Here is a 21399-nt window from a genome sequence, read left to right on the forward strand (position 1 = left end):
AAACAAAACAAAACTGAGCCTTAGGTTGAAATGTAGGTCTCTCTCTAAAAGCGTACTCTCAAAACTGACCCAAACTTTTGACTCAGTCCCTTGGTAGACATCCAATTCTGAGGCTGCGTCACACACCCAAACTCTAAACTCAGACTTAGGCCATTGGCGTGAGGTCTGACCTAGAATCTTAATGATGGTGTATCCCAAAGTAACATTTTGCCTGAGGATTTTCTGATTTTTTTTTTAATTGTGCATCAAGACTTTCTGCTTTCTTTCACACAGAAATGACCTACCTCACAGACTCAGAATTTAGGAGAGGGAGTCACCTTAAACGTGGTTGCTTTCATATGTAAGTAAAAACGCCTCACCAATCTCAAATGTAATTAAAGCCACACAATATCCTGTGACTTTCCAAAAGTTGTACTGCATAATTTTGAGTGCGATCACTTCATAGCGATTAGGAATATATTGTTTTTAAATAAATACTTTTGGTACCTCACAGCCCCTAAATGCAAGCCAGCAATGTTGGACTTAATTTGAAAAATAGTAATCTGAACTGAATAGTAATTTGTTGTCACGCTTAAAAAAAAAAGACAAGACACTGTTGAACTTGGATGTTTCTGTTTCTTAAGTAGTAAGAGATTTTCATAAGAAATTTTCATAGGTAATTTTCAGTTGGCGAGTCTATTGCTATATATGCTGACTTTAGAAATTAACCTCCTCATAAAATCCAATCCCACTTTGCTATTTTGACATTTCATTTGTCTGAAAGTATTCATTAACATTTCACATAATTGCCCTGTTTGCAGAGCAAGTATATAATTTCCTACAGAGTGAAGACTTCACGATGCGTATCCAGTAAAGTCCACTCTGTCTGCCACTAGTTGATGCTGCTGCCTTACCACGGGCTTGAAAAAGCTGTTCCGGTGGTCCCGTTGAAAGCTGTTGGCCATCTCCATCATTAAAAGGTGACCACATATCTTGGCCGTTAATAATGTCCACCATTTTTCATGCATTGCTGTCATTGATCTCTTGAACTCCTGGCTTTTGTCTGAATATATACCAATAGTGTTTATTGCCAGGTCAAAATACAGGATTTAAAGCAAATTGATTACTGTCATAATTTTGTCTCTACCAAGATAGTCATGTATGAACAATTTTGATAATAATATTAGAGAATATGAAAGGCCATGATTATGTACCTAAGAGAACTTATATTTTAGTGAAACGTGAAGTCAAGGGATGGGCTTATCTAAAAAAGATATTTTGTTTTCTGACCAAACAATACGTTGCAGAGCTTCAAGAGGAATATTTTTAAATCAAATATACACATTTTCTTTTCCTGAGGAATTAACAGCAATTATGGTAACAGTTTTCATTTTACCATTTTTTTCCAGCTGAGGTGACCTGTTCTTATTTTTTATACTCCAGCAAGCTACAAATTAAATGCTCGTTAATAATTTTATCAAGTTGTTAATCGTATGGATAATTAACTATATGAACAACAAGCCCATTGAATAGCAACTGATACAACTTTATAGCTATCTCTATTTTGTGTTCTGAAAGAAATGGATTAATTGTCCACGCTATATAGACCATATATATGTCCTTTAGGAAAGCCATGGAATGGACGCAATCTGTTGCTCCACAGCGATGGGCCTTCCAGCCAATATACCTAAGATCCGGAAGCTGAGTTTTCATTTCCTCACATTTGTAACTGAACGCACTGCATCTCAATCTTTAGTGACAAGCAATCAGAGCAATGTTTACATTCGGGCTGCCTAATTTCTTGTATCTGTCAAATATTATGAAATGATTCTTGTTGACTCTTAAATCAGAAGCTGCGTGACCAGCTGATCTGATACGCTGCATAAACTGAATAGAATTGCTCCCTTTGGACTTTGTTAATACCTAGACTAGTCCTCTTCGAATCAAGAATATTTTAATATTCACAGTTGTTTTTCTTCTTAAACTTAAGCTAGTATGATGCTGATCATGATATAGTACATCCATTCAGGGGGCTTCATTTACTTTTTCTCAATCTCCTTGTTGTACCAGAACCAAACAATTATGAATGACCATGTTCCTTCTTTATAAAATTCTCGAAAGACAAGTCCCTTTATTAAAGCATATATGAACTATGACTGGTAAATAACGACATTATCACTATTACAAGACTTCACTCTAATAAAGACATCATTCTGCTTTCTCCATTCAGTGAGGCTGTTTACAATAAATCATCAATTTATCTAAAATAAATAAGGAGCCATAAGAATAAAAACTTGACCTCTCTTTAAGATGACACAGAATGAAAATGAGCCAGCTGGTGCTATATAGAAGCTTTATAGAACGACCTCAGAAGAGTCACTAGGTAAAGATAGCTACTTCCAGTTCTCTCAAGTCATCTGTAGAAGGGCAACTCATAGATTTCTCTCTTCATATTTACATACGTATCCTTCTTCTTAAACAAATGCTACCTTAAAGGTAGCCACTATTTCTGATCATTAAGCAACTAATATGTGCAAGGCATTACATAAAGAGACTATATCTGGTATTTAAATATTAGATCATACAGCCTTTGTTCTGTCTGCAATTGTAAATGAAAAAAAAAGCTAAGTATTGGGTTTTAGGTCTGGTAATGAATAGGGTAGTAAAAAGAATGGAGGAGAAAATCGAAAGAATGTGTTTTTAACTTAGGTTTCGCCTAAAATTACAGCTCAAGACAAATCTTTTATTTAAGGGGTTTATTCTGGAAATCAAACCCAGGGAATAGGGAAAGTGACCCACACTTTTGGAGGGAAATCCAATCCAAAAGTGTGCGATTGAACTGATTATCACTGTGAGTAACTGGGACTCAGTCCTGGTGGGGACGCTCTAAGAACCATGTGGGGAACCCTTCAGAACTGTCGACCAGACACAGAAGAGGGAAGCAACCTAACCCTCATTAGTTAAAAGTAACACCGTAGGGTGTTAACATTCTTGCCTTTAAGAGTCTCCATGGGAAGCAGAGAATCCCTGGGACAAGAAGCAAGGCAGCTACACTGTGCACAACTAGTTGACTCAGTAGCAGCCAGAGCAAAAACATGGGCTGAGAAGATATGAGAGGGGTAGGGCGGAAGTCTACTGTGATGCCCAACTTTGACATTTATTCGTTAGGTGCATCTCTTGTTCAATCTTAGCACCTGTTTCCTCAACCTATAAAGAGGCAGGGAGATACCTAAGCTGCCTGTTTCCCAGAGTGATTGTTGAGGATGTTGTAAAAGCACTTCACAGTAACATAAATAACTTACTACAGAACTGAACGTAGCTGAGACTGTTCTAAAAGTGCGTGGAAAACAACGATGGAACAAGAAGGAAGACATACATAAATAACAAGCATCACAGTTATTATCTTGGAAAATAAATGTGAATTGAACAGATCAAATTATCTACTAGCTGTTATTTTAAGAGATTGTTTCTTACTAGAAATAAATAAATGTTGATTCAACTGATTTAGTAAATGCCTAATATATGAAGTCTCCCTTTCAGATCAATTTAGGATCGTCTACATTTTAATTATACCTGTCCACTCCTAAGCTTTAAAGTTCAAGTTCACTTTCTTCTGGAATGTTTCGACTATTGAAAGACTCCGGTTCGAATATTAATTTCAACCCTATTTGATCTCCAAGGATTAAGCAAGTAGGTACTCTCACATCCTTAAGTTACGTGACACTTATACTTCTATTTCTTCAGAACTTTTGCAAATTTAATAAATGCTAAATGCCAAAATTATTTTAAATTCTTCTCTGAGCCTTTGTGAGGTGCATATGCAGGACAGATATTATCAGGGTTAACAATATTCCATATACCCTCTTTCCTCCCAGCAACTTGAAGGCATTATAGAGGAAATTTGCAGAGGAGCCAAAATGGTATTTGAAGGGGAAATAGATCCCAGAAGAGTACCAACTGAGGCTGCATGCAGTGGCCATACAGGGTTCCCTAACGTAGGATCCTCATGGCTTATCCTACTTCCTTCCAGGTCGCCCTTTCCTGGAGCAGCGATGACAAATACATTGCAAGGGAAAAGTAAATAACTTAAAGCTGTTGATCTAGACTTCAATAGTGCCATACATTTTGTAGTAACTTTCTGTATGACATAAACCTCAGAGCAACTCTTATCTATTAGCCTTTGATATTCTTAAAAGCCCTAATTCTAATTTTACCTTTGGCTTAAACCATCTCTCTGTCTACATATTTCATCCTAAAACTTCAAAAACCTTCAAAGAATATCTAGTTGTTGTATTTCAAGCATCTGTGAAAGTCCGTTCTCCCCACGCACATGCTTTAGGATTTTAGGTATTTCCTTAAATTAACATTAGAGTGGCTGTGTGTACCAGAAGCTACGGGGCTCAGGGATTCAGAAGTAAAAGCTGGGGTTGCCTATAGCTTTTAAGTAAGTCCCCGTTTTATTTCATTTCATATAATGGATCTTATTAAACAATGATAAAAGTTGACATGGGTAACTTTGGGAATGCTGGAGGGGGATCAGAGGCATCTGACCTAGTTTCTGGTGGGTACAGAAGGCTTGTTGCAGATGACTTCTTGGTAGAATTTTAAGTACAAGTAGGAATTGGAAGAAGAGCAAGAATGAGATGGGGGAAAAGGAGATAGGAGTTCCCCAAATGTACCCTCTCCTCTTCGCTAAGTATCTCTGTGTGATGAGGAGATAAAGTGGATGCAGAGACTAGCATACAAAGGCTAGAAAGCTAGGGAGAGCCATGTTATCAAGGGATTTGTGTGTGTGCTGAGGCTGGAATGTGGCCTTTGATCCAGGCAGAAGGGTCTTGTTTATTGACTTCATGAAGAATCATTTTGTCCACTTTGTAACTTTTGTTCCCATGCATTCAACAATCAAATACTGATCACCTACTATGTGCTCCCTGGTATACATAATGCTTACAAATTCTTATAAAGCATACAGAGATGAGTAAAGCATGGTTCTCGTCTTAGGCTAGGTTCTCTAGAGAAGCAAAACCAGTGATGCATATGTATATATAAGGAACCCTGCTGGTGCAGTGGTTAAGAGTTTGGCTGTTAACCAAAAGACTGGCAGTCTGAATCTACCAGCTGCTCCGTAGAAACCCTATGGGGCAGTTCTACTCAACAGTAATGGCTTTGGTTTTGTGTATATATATACACAGAGAGAAAGAGACATTTATTTCAAGGAAATGACTCATGTGGTTATAGAGGCTGGTAAATCCCCAGTCTAAGTCATTTGTCAGGCTGGAGGTTTCTCCTGACTCATGTAGCTGCAGGGGCTAATGAACACAAGATCGGCAGGTCAGATCAGCCGCTGCAGAGGCTGACGAATCAAAGATCGGCAGGCAATATGGCAGACAGCTGGTTCAAGCCTCAAGAGCCGGAGGAGAAGATGATGATGAGCCAGATTCAAGATCCAACGCAAACCAGCGAGCTTTGCCAGAATGTCCATGTATACATATTGGATGCAAGCCACAACCTTGAAGAAACTTCACTTACAACTGGCTGGCTGATCACATCAGATCACACCATGGAGGATGACTACATCACTACATAACTGCCAAACCACCGAGAATCATGGCCCAGCCAAACTGACAACACAACCTTAACCATCACTGTCCGTTATCTATCTTATGAGTGTGTGTGTGTGTGTGTGTGTATGTGTGTGTGAGAGAGAGAGATTGAGAAATAAATTGAGATGGGGGAATGGAGAGATTGGGAGACAACAAAAGGGAGGGATTGGGAAAGAGAAATTGATAGGGTGGAACCACCCCCAAATTGTAACAGCGATCAGTAATATGATAGCATAAAGGAGAGACCGTTAAGGTCTCCCTGGAGAGTTCAGGGAAGTCTTTACAGAGAAGGCTTTTCTTTGAAGCTTTTCATGTTTGTTAAGCTTGGTGTTCTAGCAACCAGACGGCAAAGAGAATTGTAGGTGTGGATAACCTTTGACTTTGTGTAGGGTTATGGTTCTTTTTTCATGAAATTGTCAGCACCCACTAAAACCAACTACACGGTTTTCTTTACCACTCTGCAGGAAACCAGGTGGGTCTGTTGTGGACATAGAGCCATCCCACCCCAGGCAGCTGTCTGCATCCTGCTGATGGTGAGGAGTGGTTTAGATAGCATAGAAACCAGAGCACACTGCTCTCAGAGACCTACACTTAGCTGCTCTCTTACGTAATCTGTAAGCGGATAACCTGATTTCTGAACTCTTAAATTCTCTACTCACCTGAGCTGGGTGGGGTTGAGTTGGGAGGAGAGTGAACTGGGTGACATCACTGATTGTCTTTGGTCAATAATTAAATATACCCTAGACTTTACTCCCTGAGAATCATACAGCATTCCTCAGCCTTTCATTTCACACCTGAATTCAATGTTCATTCTGTGGATTACTCAGCATTTGACTACAAGGCATGGATTTCTAGGTAAGGCAAGAATTTTTTCTAAGCTGTTTACAGAGAACTTAAAATCAGGAATGAATGAATCAAACATGTATGGTTTTTTTTACTTGATGCTTTATTTTTCTATTGGAAAAACATTGTGATTGCTAATTTGAATTGATTCAGTGCAAATATGTATAGTGCATTTGCATAAACCAAATGCCGAATAAAAGGTTGTCTTCAAGGATAATGCTGAACAACTTAAAGTAAAAGAACTTACCAAGTGTGATAAAATGCAAAAAAGGAAAGTCCTAATATTTTGACAAGACAATAAAGGAGGGATGAGGAATGATGTTCTTTGATAGGTATTTGGAGATCTTAAGTCTGGGGGGAATAGCCTTCCTTAGAATCATTCATCTCGTTGTACCAACTCTACTTGTTCTCTGCATTAAGGATGCACTTTTGCCTATCTGTGAATTTGTTAGGACTTGGTACTGGTTTTTCTATCAGAAGAATCATATCTTTGAATTCTAAAATAAGAAAGTGAAAACTCTTCTAGAAATTTCCACTGTCACAAGAGAAAGTCATTAAGTTTATCTCATTTTTAATGACTAAGAAAGAATTCAGCAAGTTAGTATTTAGTTCCTATTGGATTTCTATTGCTTAGGTCTTTAAAGAAAAAAACAACAACCAAAAAAAGTAATTCAGATTTTCTGTGTTGCCGGTACCTGACAAAGCAAACTTGAGTTTCCTCATTTCCCAGAAACTTGGAGGAAATAACTGTCCAGAATAGTACACTGGTGTCATCCTCCATATTTAAAAGTGTATTTTAAGAAAAATTACAATATGTAGAGTAGTCAAGATCATAGCCTCCAGTTAGATAATTCTTGGTGTGAATACCAGCTCTACCGTTAACCAGTTGTGTATTTTTCTCTGAGCCTTAGTCTCCTAACCTGTAAAATGGGATAGACAGGATTTTCTAGGTTTTCTATGAAGATTACACAAAAAGCAATTAAAGTGCTTAGTAAGGTACCTGGCATGTAGAAAGTGTTCAATAAATATTGGCTATTATTTCAGAATATAGACGTAAAACGCAGTTTCCTATATCATAATACTGAGTGTCCTAAGACTTTGATAATTTTTAAAGTAAATTGAAGGCCTTGGATGAAGTTTCCACCCACATTCAGAATACGGCCCACCAGCATGCTCTGTCAGGTGGCCTGCATCTGGAAAGGAACTGTCTCCTGGATTTAGTTTTTCTCCAGGCACAGAGAAGACCACAGCTGCCTGAATATTCTGATTAGTAACAGGGCACCCCAGGCAGCTCCTCCCTCCTCTGGTAAGTAATCAGGTGACAGTTCTGTAATAAGGCAGTAAAGAAGGTGTTTTTCCTACTGAGGCTGTCAAATCAGCTAAATTCCCAGAGACACACCCAGGAGTAGAGACTTTGCCCTCTCTTTCATGAAGCCTTCTTGGAGGCTTTGAATGAATCTGTGTAACTGACCTTAAACGCCACAACACACGAAACTTTCTTCTCCCTAGTGGGAATGTATATTTCACTCCCCCTCCCCACCCTGTTCTAAGAGGGTACCCAAGGAACCTTGGTGGTGCAATGGTTAAGCACTTGGCTGCTAACTGAAAGTTTGACGGTTCCAACCCACTAGCCACACCACTTTTGTAAAGATTACAGCTTTGGAAACCCTCTGGGGCAATTCTACTCTGTCCTATAGGGTTGCTTTAAGTTGGAATCAATGGCAACAGGCAAGAGGCTAGCGAGCAGTGACCCAGGGACTTTCAAAGGGCCCAGTTATTTTCTGATTTATGTTAAGACCTGGGAAGACCAACTTGTCTGCTCAGGAGAACCCCATGTCCTTCTTGGAATTCTCCCAGGTGAGACTGGCCCTGGGTGTGCAGTCTCCAGGGCTCTTTCCTGGGCTTGCCTAGAACAGAAAGCTAGGGCCCAAGTCCATTCCACTTAATTGGTGCTATAAACACATGATCTTACCCTAAAAACCCTGCTATTCTGGTTGTCTTTAACTCTGGGTTACATTCCAACAAAATACTGTCTTCATAACATACATACACCTTTCGTTGGTATTTGGCTGTGGAATTTGTGTTCAAAATTCCTCTAATTTAGCTCAAATTAGGAGGCATTGGTGGTTCAGTGGTAGAATCCTCACATTCCGTGACTGAGAGCCAGGTCCGATTCTTGGCCGATGCCCCTCATGTGCAGCCACCACCCACCTGTCAGTAGAGGTTTATGCGTTGTTACGAAGCTGAATGGGTTTCAGGTGAGCTTCCAGACAAAGACAGGCTAGGAAGAAAGGGCTGGTGATCTACTTCTGAAAATCAGCCAATGAAAACCCTGTGGATCACGATGAGCTGATCTTTAACTGGTAATGGGATTGTGCTGGGCAGCGTTTTCTTCCTTGTGCGTGGGTTGCCATGAATTGCGGGCGGACTCGATGGCAGCTAACAACAACAAGGTTCCTGGCACATACTGTAGGGTTTGCACTCTCTGATCTTCACAGATAGGCATATTTCTTTCCATTGAGCATAGACTTAAACACTTGGACGCTTTCCTTTCTCTGGCTGCTCACCCCCAGCAGCCTCCGCGATGCTGCGCTCTGTCGCCTTCCTCTCTGCTGGAGAAGAGGGTGCAGCAGCCGTTGGAGCTTCGTGTTATCTTTCTTTCAGCTTCAGAGTTGTTCTCTGTAAACGCTGTTAAACGCCCTCCAGGGAAGCTCTTTCTCATTCTGATTAATGGGGATTGTTCTGTCTTCACGCTGGATCTCGGAATCTTCTAATCTGTAATTGTACATCGCTCCTTATCGGCCATTTAGACTTCAAGCTATTAATCCATAACAGTCGAGCTATTATGATACAAACAGAAGATACGGAAACGTATGTTCACACCGTTATTATTTTTCTTTATTGGTTTCTGTTTCAGATGGAACACCTAGTCCAGCAGCCACCTAGGCTCTTCTGTACACACCTTGTTTGAGAACTAGCGTCCTTTCTGTTTAAACTGACCTTGTTGTTTTTAGGTGCTGTCCAGTCAGTCCCGACTCATAGTGACCCTGTATAAAACAGAATGAAACACTGCCTGGGCCTGTACCATCCTCACAATCATTGTTATGTTTGAGCCCATCGTTGCAGCCACTGTGCCAATCCATTTCATTGAGGCTCTTCCTCTTTTTCAATGACCCTCTACTTTACCAAGCATAAAGTCCTTCTCCAGGGACTGGTCCCTCCTGATACGCAAGGGTATCAGGTATAAGCCTTGCTTCTAAGGAGCATTCTGGTTGTACTTCTTCCAAGACAGATTTGGTCATTCTTCTGGCAGTCTGGGGTATATTCAATATTCTTTGCCAACACCACAATTCTTCCACATTCATTGTTCAGTTTTTACATGCATATGAGGTGATTGGAAATACCATGGCTTGGCTCAGGTGTCCTTTAGTCTTCAATGTGACTTTCTTGCCTTTTAACTCTTCAAAGAGGTCTTTTGCAGCCGATTTGCCCAATGCAATGTGTCCTTTGATTTCTTGACTGCTGTTTCCATGGGTGTTGATTGTGGATCCAAGTAAAATGAAATTCTTGACAACTTCAGTATTTTCTCTGTTTATCATGATGTTGCTTATTGATCACCATTACTTGTGAGGATTTTCATTTTCTTTATGTTGAGGTGTAATCCATACATATGGTCACTACAAGTCGCAACTGATTTGACAGCACCTGACAACAACAACATGGTTTAACTGGGTACTCCACTTCATGCCACCTTATCCCACCCAATTCCCCAACTCCTGCCACAGTCTACATTCAAAACATTTTTAAAAACATCCTGTGTAACTGCCTTCCTACTCCAGACGTGTAAACCTTTCTCCACCCGAGTGGAAATGAATATTCCTCTCTAAGAGGCTACTCAGAAGCAGCCCAATGATTGTCAAAGAGCCCAGTTATTTTCTGATTCATGTTAAGTCCTGGGAAGACCAACATGCCTACTCACGAGAACACCACATCCTTCTCAGACTTCTCCCAGGTGAGACTGACCCTGGGAGTCTTAAACATCCTTACATAGACTAATTTATATATTCTTTGAACTCTTCATCTAGTCATCTATTCTCTAAAAAGTTTATTAAATCCTTTTTTAATCAGTGCTGTATTAAAAAACAAAACACTTAATGATCCTATAATTACGTGAGCAATCTTTACCATAACTTTTGATGATGTCATTGCAAAAATCCCCTGCAGCTGTGTTTCTAAGTGACACAGGAAACAAGCTGAAATATATAGCAAAGCTGTCACACTAAAACAATTAAAAATGCTAATTAACAAAAGGCCAAGATGCCCCTTTTTATTAGTAAGAAGTTAAAATACATAATGTTGGTGATCTTGTGGTATGGCAAGTATTTCCAAACATGTCTTGCAGCAATGCATATGATAAAAACTCTTTTGAAAGCTATTTCTCACTAACTATTTTATAGAGCCGATATAGTCCACAAGTCAATTTCAAATTCATACAATGCGAAGATACCAGTACAAAAAGCACCCTATTTCCAGACCTAGTAGGCTACTGGAGAGATCATCTCTTCGTGGATATATGGGAATGAGTTCTGAGGGCCAAGATTCTAGGCTGTTAACTTTTTTCCCTGATATTTGTTATTTACCTGTGGAACTGGTCTAAAAAATGTATATTTTTATTCCCAAGGCTTTAGCTCCATTCTGACTATAAGGCAAAAAGCCTTTGGTAACTTCTGTAACTTTATCTGGTAATCATTTGAAAGAGGATCTGATTTCTGAGTTCCAAGGCTTTTTTTTAACAGCTAAAGCTTATTGTATGTATATTATATGCCAGGCAGTGTTCTAAGTACTTTTATATAAAAAAGTACTTTTATACACATTAATTTATTGAATTTGCCAAACCACCCGAGAGGTCGTATCCCCATTTCTGTCCAACATCAGAGAGCTAAGTATCACAGCCAGGATCTGTGCCCAGGTAGTCTGATTCCTGATCACTCTTGCTCCACAAGACCAATTACAGCATGCTTATATCCTTTCTGGAGTCCATTGGTGGTACAAATGGTTAACATGATTAGCTACTAACCGTAAAGTAGGAAGTACAAGTCCCTGCAGAGATGCCTCACAAGAAAGGCCTAGAAATCAACTTCTGAAAAATCAAGCCATTGAAAACACTTTGGAGCACATATGTGAGCTTAGAAGTAGATGCTGCCCCATTAAGCCTTCAGATGAGACTGCCCTGGCCAATATCTTGAGTGCAACTGCGTGAGAGAACTTGAGCCAGAGGTGCCCAGCTAAGTTGTATCTGGATTGCTCGTCCACACAAAAAAATGTGAGCTAAGTATTTTTTGTTTCAAGTCACCACATTTTGGGGTAATTTTTGACACAGCAACAGATAACTAATACGCTAAGTGTACAATGTCTCTGAATTACACTCTAGGGTACAGTGATGTAATGAAAGGGAGGTCCATCCACAAAGGATAGGGTACAGTGATGTAATGAAAGGGAGGTCCATCCACAAAGGATAGGGTACAGTGATGTAATGAAAGGGAGGTCCATCCACAAAGGATAGGGTACAGTGATGTAATGAAAGGGAGGTCCATCCACAAAGGATAGGGTACAGTGATGTAATGAAAGGGAGGTCCATCCACAAAGGATAGGGTACAGTGATGTAATGAAAGGGAGGTCCATCCACAAAGGATAGGGTACAGTGATGTAATGAAAGGGAGGTCCATCCACAAAGGATAGGGTACAGTGATGTAATGAAAGGGAGGTCCATCCACAAAGGATAGGGTACAGTGATGTAATGAAAGGGAGGTCCATCCACAAAGGATAGGGTACAGTGATGTAATGAAAGGGAGGTCCATCCACAAAGGATAGGGTACAGTGATGTAATGAAAGGGAGGTCCATCCACAAAGGATAGGGTACAGTGATGTAATGAAAGGGAGGTCCATCCACAAAGGATAGGGTACAGTGATGTAATGAAAGGGAGGTCCATCCACAAAGGATAGGGTACAGTGATGTAATGAAAGGGAGGTCCATCCACAAAGGATAGGGTACAGTGATGTAATGAAAGGGAGGTCCATCCACAAAGGATAGGGTACAGTGATGTAATGAAAGGGAGGTCCATCCACAAAGGATAGGGTACAGTGATGTAATGAAAGGGAGGTCCATCCACAAAGGATAGGGTACAGTGATGTAATGAAAGGGAGGTCCATCCACAAAGGATAGGGTACAGTGATGTAATGAAAGGGAGGTCCATCCACAAAGGATAGGGTACAGTGATGTAATGAAAGGGAGGTCCATCCACAAAGGATAGGGTACAGTGATGTAATGAAAGGGAGGTCCATCCACAAAGGATAGGGTACAGTGATGTAATGAAAGGGAGGTCCATCCACAAAGGATAGGGTACAGTGATGTAATGAAAGGGAGGTCCATCCACAAAGGATAGGGTACAGTGATGTAATGAAAGGGAGGTCCATCCACAAAGGATAGGGTACAGTGATGTAATGAAAGGGAGGTCCATCCACAAAGGATAGGGTACAGTGATGTAATGAAAGGGAGGTCCATCCACAAAGGAGTACAAAAACTTTACCCATGACAAAGGTATGAAGAAAAAGGCTATACACAAATTGTTTATAGTTCAGAAGAGTTGAGCTTTCATTTTAGCTAAGAGTTTACAATCTGAGGGAATTCTAGAAAAGACTCATTACCAAATGTCCACTATCAAAAGAGAACTATCCATTCCCAGCTAGCTAACACAAGAACAATGGTTATCTGGGGGTAAAAAGGCTGGATATCAACCCACTCCAAGACTAACTTCTCCAGGGATATCTGTATATCTTAAGAAAATTAGCACCTAAATTTATCATTAACAATGTGCATTTTGTTTTAAAGACAGCCTATGGGAACAGCTTTGAGGATTTGACAGGCACTCCATAATTACAACTGCAAAGCAAGTTCTTTCTACATCTTGTGTTATTTAATTTAGACCTAGGAATTGGGGCTCCTCACTCCACGTGGGCCTTCATTTCGCCCTTGGCCAGTTCTGTCACTTTTAGCTTGACACACTATTTCTTAAATAGGAAGATGCAAGCAGAGGAAGAACTCCACTCTCTGTTAGCTGTGAATCACGTGCTGAGCAGTAGGGCCTACGCTTCCTTCAGTACAAACTCCAAATATGACTTACAAAGTCCTCTCTTCTCTTTAGCCTTCACTCAAACTGGAATTTTTCTTTACTAATATTTTAACAGTAACCTTTGTGCCTATCCTAATTTTGAAATTATTCTTGAGAATTTCTTTCTGACTTTAGTAATTCTCTTTTTAAAATCTGAGTTTAGAGAAATGAAGTCAGAGTTTTATTTAGCTTTTCCATCCTTTTCCTTCTTTTAGGGGATTATCTCTGATACTATGGTTTGTATTGAATTTGAGAGACTCCATCTATTGTACCATTTTTCATTTTAGGGTCTTTTGCCACAAAATAGTAACTAAATCCTTGGAAATGCTTAGAAGTCATTTTTTCCCCCTAAAGTCTGCAGCAAATGTCTATCTGTACCTAATATTTCTTTCCAAATAACGTGACTGCATTTTATAAGTCTCCCCAATAAACAGCCATGCTGTTCTTCCTCTTGTCTTGAATTTGTAAATAAACCAGGAGAGTGGCAGTGTACTGTGATTGGTTTAAGGACTGGCGCCATGTGTACCCTGTGAGGTAGTAGTTAGAACATTAGGTTTCCATCCTGTCAATCAAAGGTCCCAATATCTGAGTTTAAGCTCTTGTAGAGCAGAGGCTTTTAATGTTTGTAGCCACGTCCTCTAGACAATTCTTGATAAACAGTGGTAGATAGTTGGGAATGAATGGCTCCCTTTTTATAGTGGAAGTTTAGTAGTGAGACTTTTCGAGGACTCCCTCGGGTCATAAATTCCTAGCTTAAAAGAAAGATGAACTCTTCTGAACGATAAACAGTTTGCGTATAGCCTTTTTCTTTATACTTTTGTCATGCGTAAAGTTTTTGTACTCCATTGTGGATGGATCTTCCTTTCACTACATTACTGTACCCTAAAATATAATTCAGAGAATTGTACACTTATACCATATTAGTTATTTATTGCTGTGCAACAAATTACCCCAAAATGTAGTAACTTAAAACATAAAGCACTTAGCTCACTGTTTTTTTTTTTGTGAGTCAGGAATCCGGATACAATTTAGCTGAGTACCTCTGGCTCAAGGCTTCTCATGGGTTGTGGTCAGGTTGTTGGCCAGGGCTGCAGTCTCATCTAAAGGCTTGATGGGGCAGCATCTACTTCTAAGCTCACACATGTGGTTGTTGGAAGGATTCAGTTCCTTGTGGAGCATGGGACCGAGAGCCTTCATTCCTCTCTGGCTGTGGGCAAGAGGCCTCCCTCAGTTCCATGCCAGGTGGGCCTCTCCTTAGGGTATCTCACAATATGCCAGCTAGCTTCCCTCAGAGCAAGAGAGTAAGTGGATGTCCAACATGGAAGAGAGTCTTTTTGTAACCTAGTCACAGAGGTGACATTCCATCCTTTCTGCTGTATTCTGTTTGTTAGAAGTGAGTCACTAGGTCCAACTCATATTCAAGGGAACTGATTACGCAAGGTGTCAGTACTAGGAGGCAGATCACTGTGGCCTTCTTTGAGGTTCCGTGCATGTGAGTGTGTAAAGAAAAATTATTAATCATCCAAGGGCTTAATCTAAAAAGTTATAAGAGAACCAACCATAATAAGTGCTACAATAAAAGTAATGATATTGCTATGGGAGTGTAAGGAAAGTAGTTTGGGGGAGGATCTCAGAAAACTTTGTAGAAGATATGGCACTTATGTGTGGGATTTGAAAGATTGAAAAGGCTTTGGCAGGTGGGTGTTGGCATAAAGGACATCCCAGGTAGAGGAGGCAGCATGGACTAAGCACAAGGCACAACAAGGGGACAGATAAGGGACTGTGACAAGTTTTGAGGAGTGTGTAAAGAAGGAGAAGAAGGTAGACATTTTTTAAAGATAGCCTGGGATCAGATTATGAATATTTTAAATTTTGGTTTGAGGCGTTTGTGTTCTATGAGCATCATGAACCCACTGAGTACTTGAGGAGGGGGAAACGCAGATCAACCATGTGCCTGGGCCTTATTCTCTCTTTGCGACACGGAGTATGGAGTCAGTAGCAGTTGCTTAATAGTTAGGTCTTGCCACTTACTATGAAATTGGAATGAATTGTTTAATTCCTTATGCCACAGTCTACTCAGCTATAAAATGGACATCACAGTATGTACTTTACAGGGTTGTTGTAAGGATGGAATAAAGGAACGTTTACAAAATACTTAGCAAATTATCTACCATATTATTGAGTGAATTTTATTAAATATAAAGTAAACCACAAGAGAGCTTCTTATATGGGATGATGCAAGGGGTCTTTCTTATTGCTTAAACTGTCTACGCTTTGGCAGCACAAACAAGAGAGCTCTGTAAGATTTTGTTGCTGGCTTTATTTAGTTTATGTTTCCAGGTCTGAGTGTTTACCAGGAGGGCAAAAGCATCCAGAAAACACATTTCAGCTAAGACGCGTGGTTGAAATGGTCACATCTGCACATGTCCAAAAGCTGATTAGCTGCTCAGCCTCTTGAGAATGCTCGCAGCGTGGAGTAGAGGAAGACAGGCTTTGGAATGGGGCTCAAGTCCACTGCTTAACTCTCTTCGTGATTTTGAGCAATTTACTTACTCTCTGAACCTCCATTTTCTCATTTTACATGAGGATCAAATAGAGACTTAAATGAAGACTATTAGAGCTTATAACTAATTACCCAAGCTTTTAACATCTTTTCAAAGATGTATCTCCATAGAGAAGGCCCTTTTAACTCCTCATCTTTTTAAGGCTTCTAGGTGTTCTAATTGAGGTTATTTTTTTTTTTCTTCTTCTTCTGTATTATAGTTTATACCCCATTAACCCAGCCAGCTACAGAAGAGGGTAGGATTTCTGAGAGGGGAAAATCTCACTTATTCTTTCATGGCTTTTCCCAAAGAAAGAAAATAATCTGTAATTGATAAGTTTATTATAATAATATTTTGGATTCTGCCTACTTAGAATCTTATTTCTCCTTTTATTGTTTTACCCTTTGGTCAGTGTAGTAAAATACCTCAACTGCCACCTCCCTTCTCACACTGAGCTAGCAATATTTAATAGATCCAAGACTACTTGTTTCTCCAAACTTGTTCTTATCTAACTTTTTATGTCTCATCTCTTTAGATTAGAAAGATGGCTATCAGAAACATACTTCTGCTGCCTGGTCCAATTTAAAATCAGCATCTATGGAGGACGGGTATGAACTGGCATATGGTGTATGTAGAGCATGGGAAATATTACCCACTTTACTAGAGTTGGTGTCTGGTGAGAAATACAGAGGCTCAACCTAGAAAATAGGTGAGAAATGTGCCTCTTAAACCAGACCTATGTGGATGGTTACATAGAATACAGGAGAATAACGTCTTCCTCCTGTTTCTTGACTAGGGCTTGTGGTACTATTGGAGGAAGGGGACAAATCAATGGCTTCTACAGCATCATTTCAAAGAAGTTGTTGAGAGCTTCTTGCCCTATCCAGGTAGTTCTGAGAATTCTTACCTGTTCCTTTCCTTTTGAACACAGGAATGCTTTCCTGGGGTTTGCCTCAAGATTAACTGAAAAGAATCCCTGTCTCACACAATACTTTCCTGACACTTTCTCAGTTTCCTTAGTAATTGTGGGTCCATACCCAGCATGCAAATCTTCAGGATCATGGAAAGTGATCGTAATCTTTGATAACGGTCTAGTTTTTCAGCTTCAGAATGGGTACTTCTACTTTAATGAGTAATGGATAGTTTTTTCCAGACCTGGTGTTAAGCCATGAGCATGTTTTGCAGTATGGGAATGCTGGCTGTAGAAATGAGACCACTCTTCTCTCTTTGGCATCAAGACTGTGTAGCTCATTAAGACAAAAACAACCCAGGTTTTCTTGAAGAATTGTCAAGTTGTTATCAACAAGAGCCCATTTGTTTCAGTGACTCAGGTTTTGTTTAAATGCTGGTGATGACTAGATTGATCTCCAGTTCCGGATTGAAGATGGTACAGGCTAGGGAGTTTAAGGAAGAGGTGTGGGGAGCTTCCCTTCTTCTACTCTCTGTAAGAGGATACATGCTTAATGGCCTTGATGGAAATCATTTCTTTTTAATCTCCTCTTGGAATTCAAAATAATAAACACTAATGTTAATTTCAGGATACATTCCTTAAGTATACTATTTGACAACCCCTTTTTTTATCTTTGGTTGTATTCGTGCTAACTGGGAATAGTAGGCCTTTCTACCACATTTTTACTTTCTTGGGACAATAGAAAATCCAAAGCCTTACTGAAATCTAGAAGTGTTCTACCCAGTGTTCTTTCCTTCTTCGCAAGGCTAGTCTGGCTGTGAGAATCTAAATTTCTTCTAAAGTAACCATAGTAGTTGTGAAGCATTGTTCTTAGATAATTACAAATCAACAGATTGTATTACCCACCTAATTACAAGTAAGCAAAGCTGTGGCTCTGTAGTCGTAGTCATCAAGATCAACTTTAAAATAGGGAAAACAAACCTATCCTTTTACATGTTTGTTTTGTTTTGTTTTGTTAATTAAACTCAAAGAGTTTAAACCTTTTTTGGAAAAAAATGTTTTGAAATATATAATGTTTGAAGTATGTAATGACTTAGATAAAAATGGGAGCAGTTGATGGAGTCAGGGCTTGGAAATCTTAAGACTGCTAGTGTAGGAGGGGAGTAAGGAGAGGAAAATCAGAATGATAGGAGGTTGTGGTCAAGGTAGGATACTTTGAGTTTGGGGAGAATTCTAGGTGATAAAGACAGGGATTCATCTGTGTACATGTTTGGCTGAGTGGAGGAAAGGTGACCAGTTTTGGAGTTCTTGACATTTTTCTCACTAGTGTGTTGGATCCACCATCCACATGGGCGTCAAAATCACCCAGAATGTCATTAACTTTGGGGATGGAGAGGAAGACTGAGTTTTGGTGCTAGCCTCAAAATCCATGGGAGCTAATCAGCACTTCATAGATAACAGGTGAAGGGGGGTCATAGGAAGCCAAGGTAGATGACCTGTGACACAAGGGATTTGTTAAAAAGTATTTCATACCTATAAAAGATGTAAAGAATACTATAATGTAACCATATATGCCCCATTCAGTTTAAATACAATTGATATTCCCTAGGTACCCTCCCGTGTAGGAGCAAGGGTTACTTTAGAATAAATTTAGATTCTCACAGTGAGATATCCAAACCAAACCCATTGCCCTTGAGTCGATTCGGACTCGTAGTGACCCTACAGGACAGAGTAGAATTGCTCCGTATGGTTTCCAAGGAGTGCCTGGTAGATTTGAATGACCGACCTTTTGGTTAGCAGCCATGGCTCTTAGCCACTACACCACCAGGGTGATTTAGAAGTCCTAAATAAATAGAAAGGAGCCCTGGTGGTACAGTGGTTAAGTGCTTGGCTGCGAACCAAAAAGTCAGCCGTTCAAACCCACCAGATGCTTCCCAGGAGAAACATGGGGCAGTCTGCTTCCATAAAGATTACAACCTTGGAAACCCCAGGGGGCAGTTCTAGCTTGCCCTGTAGGGCCACTAGGAGTCAGAATTGACTTGATGGTAATAGGTTTTAGGGTTTAAATATATAGAAGTGATGGTTTAGAAAGAGCATTAGGTAGAAGACACAAGAAGATTGGCAGCTTAATGCCCAGAGTCCAATGTGGATAGAGGATTAAGAAAGAAGAAAAGGAAATGGTGCCTTTGGGCAAGAATTAGGTTTCAATTGACTCTGGAAGGTAGAGGAAATCTGAGTAGGTTATTGGGTAAAGGGCACTTTATTGTGGAATGGCATCTTCAGACCACTTAGTGAAGAGGAGCGGAAGAGGTAGGAGGCTGGGTCCGGGAAGAAGCTGCACAGAACAGGAGTATGTGAGAAGATAAATAAGCACTTGTTCACAGCATGAAGTGTCTGCCTTCACAGAGATGCAAGCACTGTGGGAAGGAACAGCTCAGGACTTTCAAGGATAACCCTGTTGTAGGATTTCAGTGTATTTGGCTGTGTCTTAGGAAGGATTTTACCACAAGCAGACCCTGAGCCAAAGATTCAGGTGCAAGTGATTTATTAAGATAGTGCTCCTAGGGGAAACTAGTCGGTGAGTGGGGGAAGCCAGAGAGATGGGTGGGATGGGGACATAACCCAGCTGGGCCAGTGACAGGCAGAAAGTTGTTTGCTGGCACGGTTGTGAAACAAGCTTCTCTCCTCAGCAAGAGGTGCTGGCGAACTCCCTGCTCTTTCCTTCTGGGCTTGATGGTGTGTGGATGTCAAGTCCAGGACTTGCGAAGACATTTTGTTACTACCAGGGAAGCCAGATTGTATATGAAGCAAACCCAGAGGAAGCAAAACAGAGACCTGGGTCCTGGTGTCATTATGTCCTGGATCGAGCAGTGCCTGAGGGTCTTAGAACCTTCAGTGATGTTACTCAGAAAATTTCCTTTCTTGTCTAAGCCAAAATTTTTATTGTGCTTTGGATGAAAGGAAATCCTGGTGGCACAGTGGTTAAGAGCCAAGTCTGCTAACCAAGAGGTTGGCAATTTGAATCCACCAGGTGCTCCTTGGAAGCCCTATGGGGCAGTTCTACTCTGTCCTATAGGTTTACTATGAGTCGGAATCGACTCGATGGCAATGGGTTTAGTGTTTTTTTTGTTTGTTTGTTTTAGGTGAAACTTTACAGAGCAAATTAGTTTCCCATTTAATAGTTTGTACATAAAGTGTTCCATAATGTTGGTTGCATACCCCTCAATGCGTCAGCGCTCTCCCCATTTCTTCCCTGGGTTTCCCATTTCCTTTCCTCTGGATTTTCTACCTCTTCTTGCCTTCTCATCTTTGCTTTTGGGCAAATTCTGTCCTTTTTAAAAAAATTTTATTGTGCTTTAGACATAGGTTTACAGAGCAAACTAGCTTCTTATTAAACTGTTAGTACACATATTGTTTTATGACATTGGTTAACAACCCCACGACATATCAACACTCTTCCTTCTTGACCTTGTGTTCCTTATTACCAGCATTCCTGTCCCCTCCTGCCTTCTAGTTCTTGCCGTGGGCTGGTGTTACCCTTTAGTCTCATTTTGTTTTATGGGCCTGTCTAATCTTTGGCTGAAGCGTAAACCTCAAAAGTGGCTTCATTACTGAGCTAAAAGGGTGTCTGGGGGCCATACTTTCAGGGTTTCTCCAGTCTCTGTCAGGCTAGTAAGTCTGGCCTTTTTTTGTCAGTTTGTGAATTTTGTTTTACATTTTTCTCCAGCTCTGTCTGGGACCCTCTATTGTGATTCCTGTCAGAGCAGTCAGTGGTGGTAGCTGGGCACCATCTAATTGTACTGGACTCAGTCTGGTGGAGGCCATGGTAGATGTGGTCCATCAGTCTTTTGGACTAATCCTTCCCTTGTGTCTTTAGTTGTCTTCATTCTCGCTTGTGAAGGGTTGAGACCAGTGAAGTAGCTTAGATGGCAGCTCACAGGCTTTTAAGACCCCAGATGCTACTTAGCAAAGTAGAATGTAGAACATTTTCTTTATAAAATATGTTATGCCAATTGAGCTAGATACTTCCCAACACCATGGTCCCCACAGCTCTCAGCCCAGTAGTTCGGTCCATCAGGAAATCAACCTTTGTCCTTCTGATCTCATGTAATTGATTGTTCTAAGAAACATTTTCCTTTTGGGTAGACTAATGTTTATTTGATGGGCCTGTCTATTGTTAGTAAGCCAAGAGTTTTTTTTTTTTTTTTTCATTTTTATTGCTTGCAACAGAATTTTAAAGTCTTAGATACTTCAAGAATTCTATCATATTTATCTAACTGTGCTTTAATCTTGGAATTGAGAATTAAAAAAAGACTAAAGACATTAAAATGTTTAGATTTACCTTGTAATAT

The 21399-nt window shown here is 40.2% G+C and overlaps 1 protein-coding gene across 2 annotated transcripts in view; it reads left to right on the forward strand.

Annotated features, from left to right (window-relative positions):
• The first annotated feature begins 5978 nt into the window (after positions 1–5978).
• The window catches only part of HHLA2 (HERV-H LTR-associating 2), a 143669-nt gene continuing 128248 nt past the window's right edge, over positions 5979–21399 (forward strand). Inside the window, exon 1 of one of the 2 annotated variants that reach the window (XM_049857807.1) lies at positions 5979–6054. The gene's annotated coding sequence lies outside the window, so the exon portion shown is untranslated. Of the gene's footprint in view, positions 6055–6255; positions 6438–21399 lie in introns of those variants that run through there. The other variant, XM_049857805.1, reaches the window with a different exon arrangement.

Source organism: Elephas maximus, chromosome 18, assembly GCF_024166365.1.
Source record: "Elephas maximus indicus isolate mEleMax1 chromosome 18, mEleMax1 primary haplotype, whole genome shotgun sequence".
Classification (NCBI taxonomy): Eukaryota; Metazoa; Chordata; class Mammalia; order Proboscidea; family Elephantidae; genus Elephas; species Elephas maximus.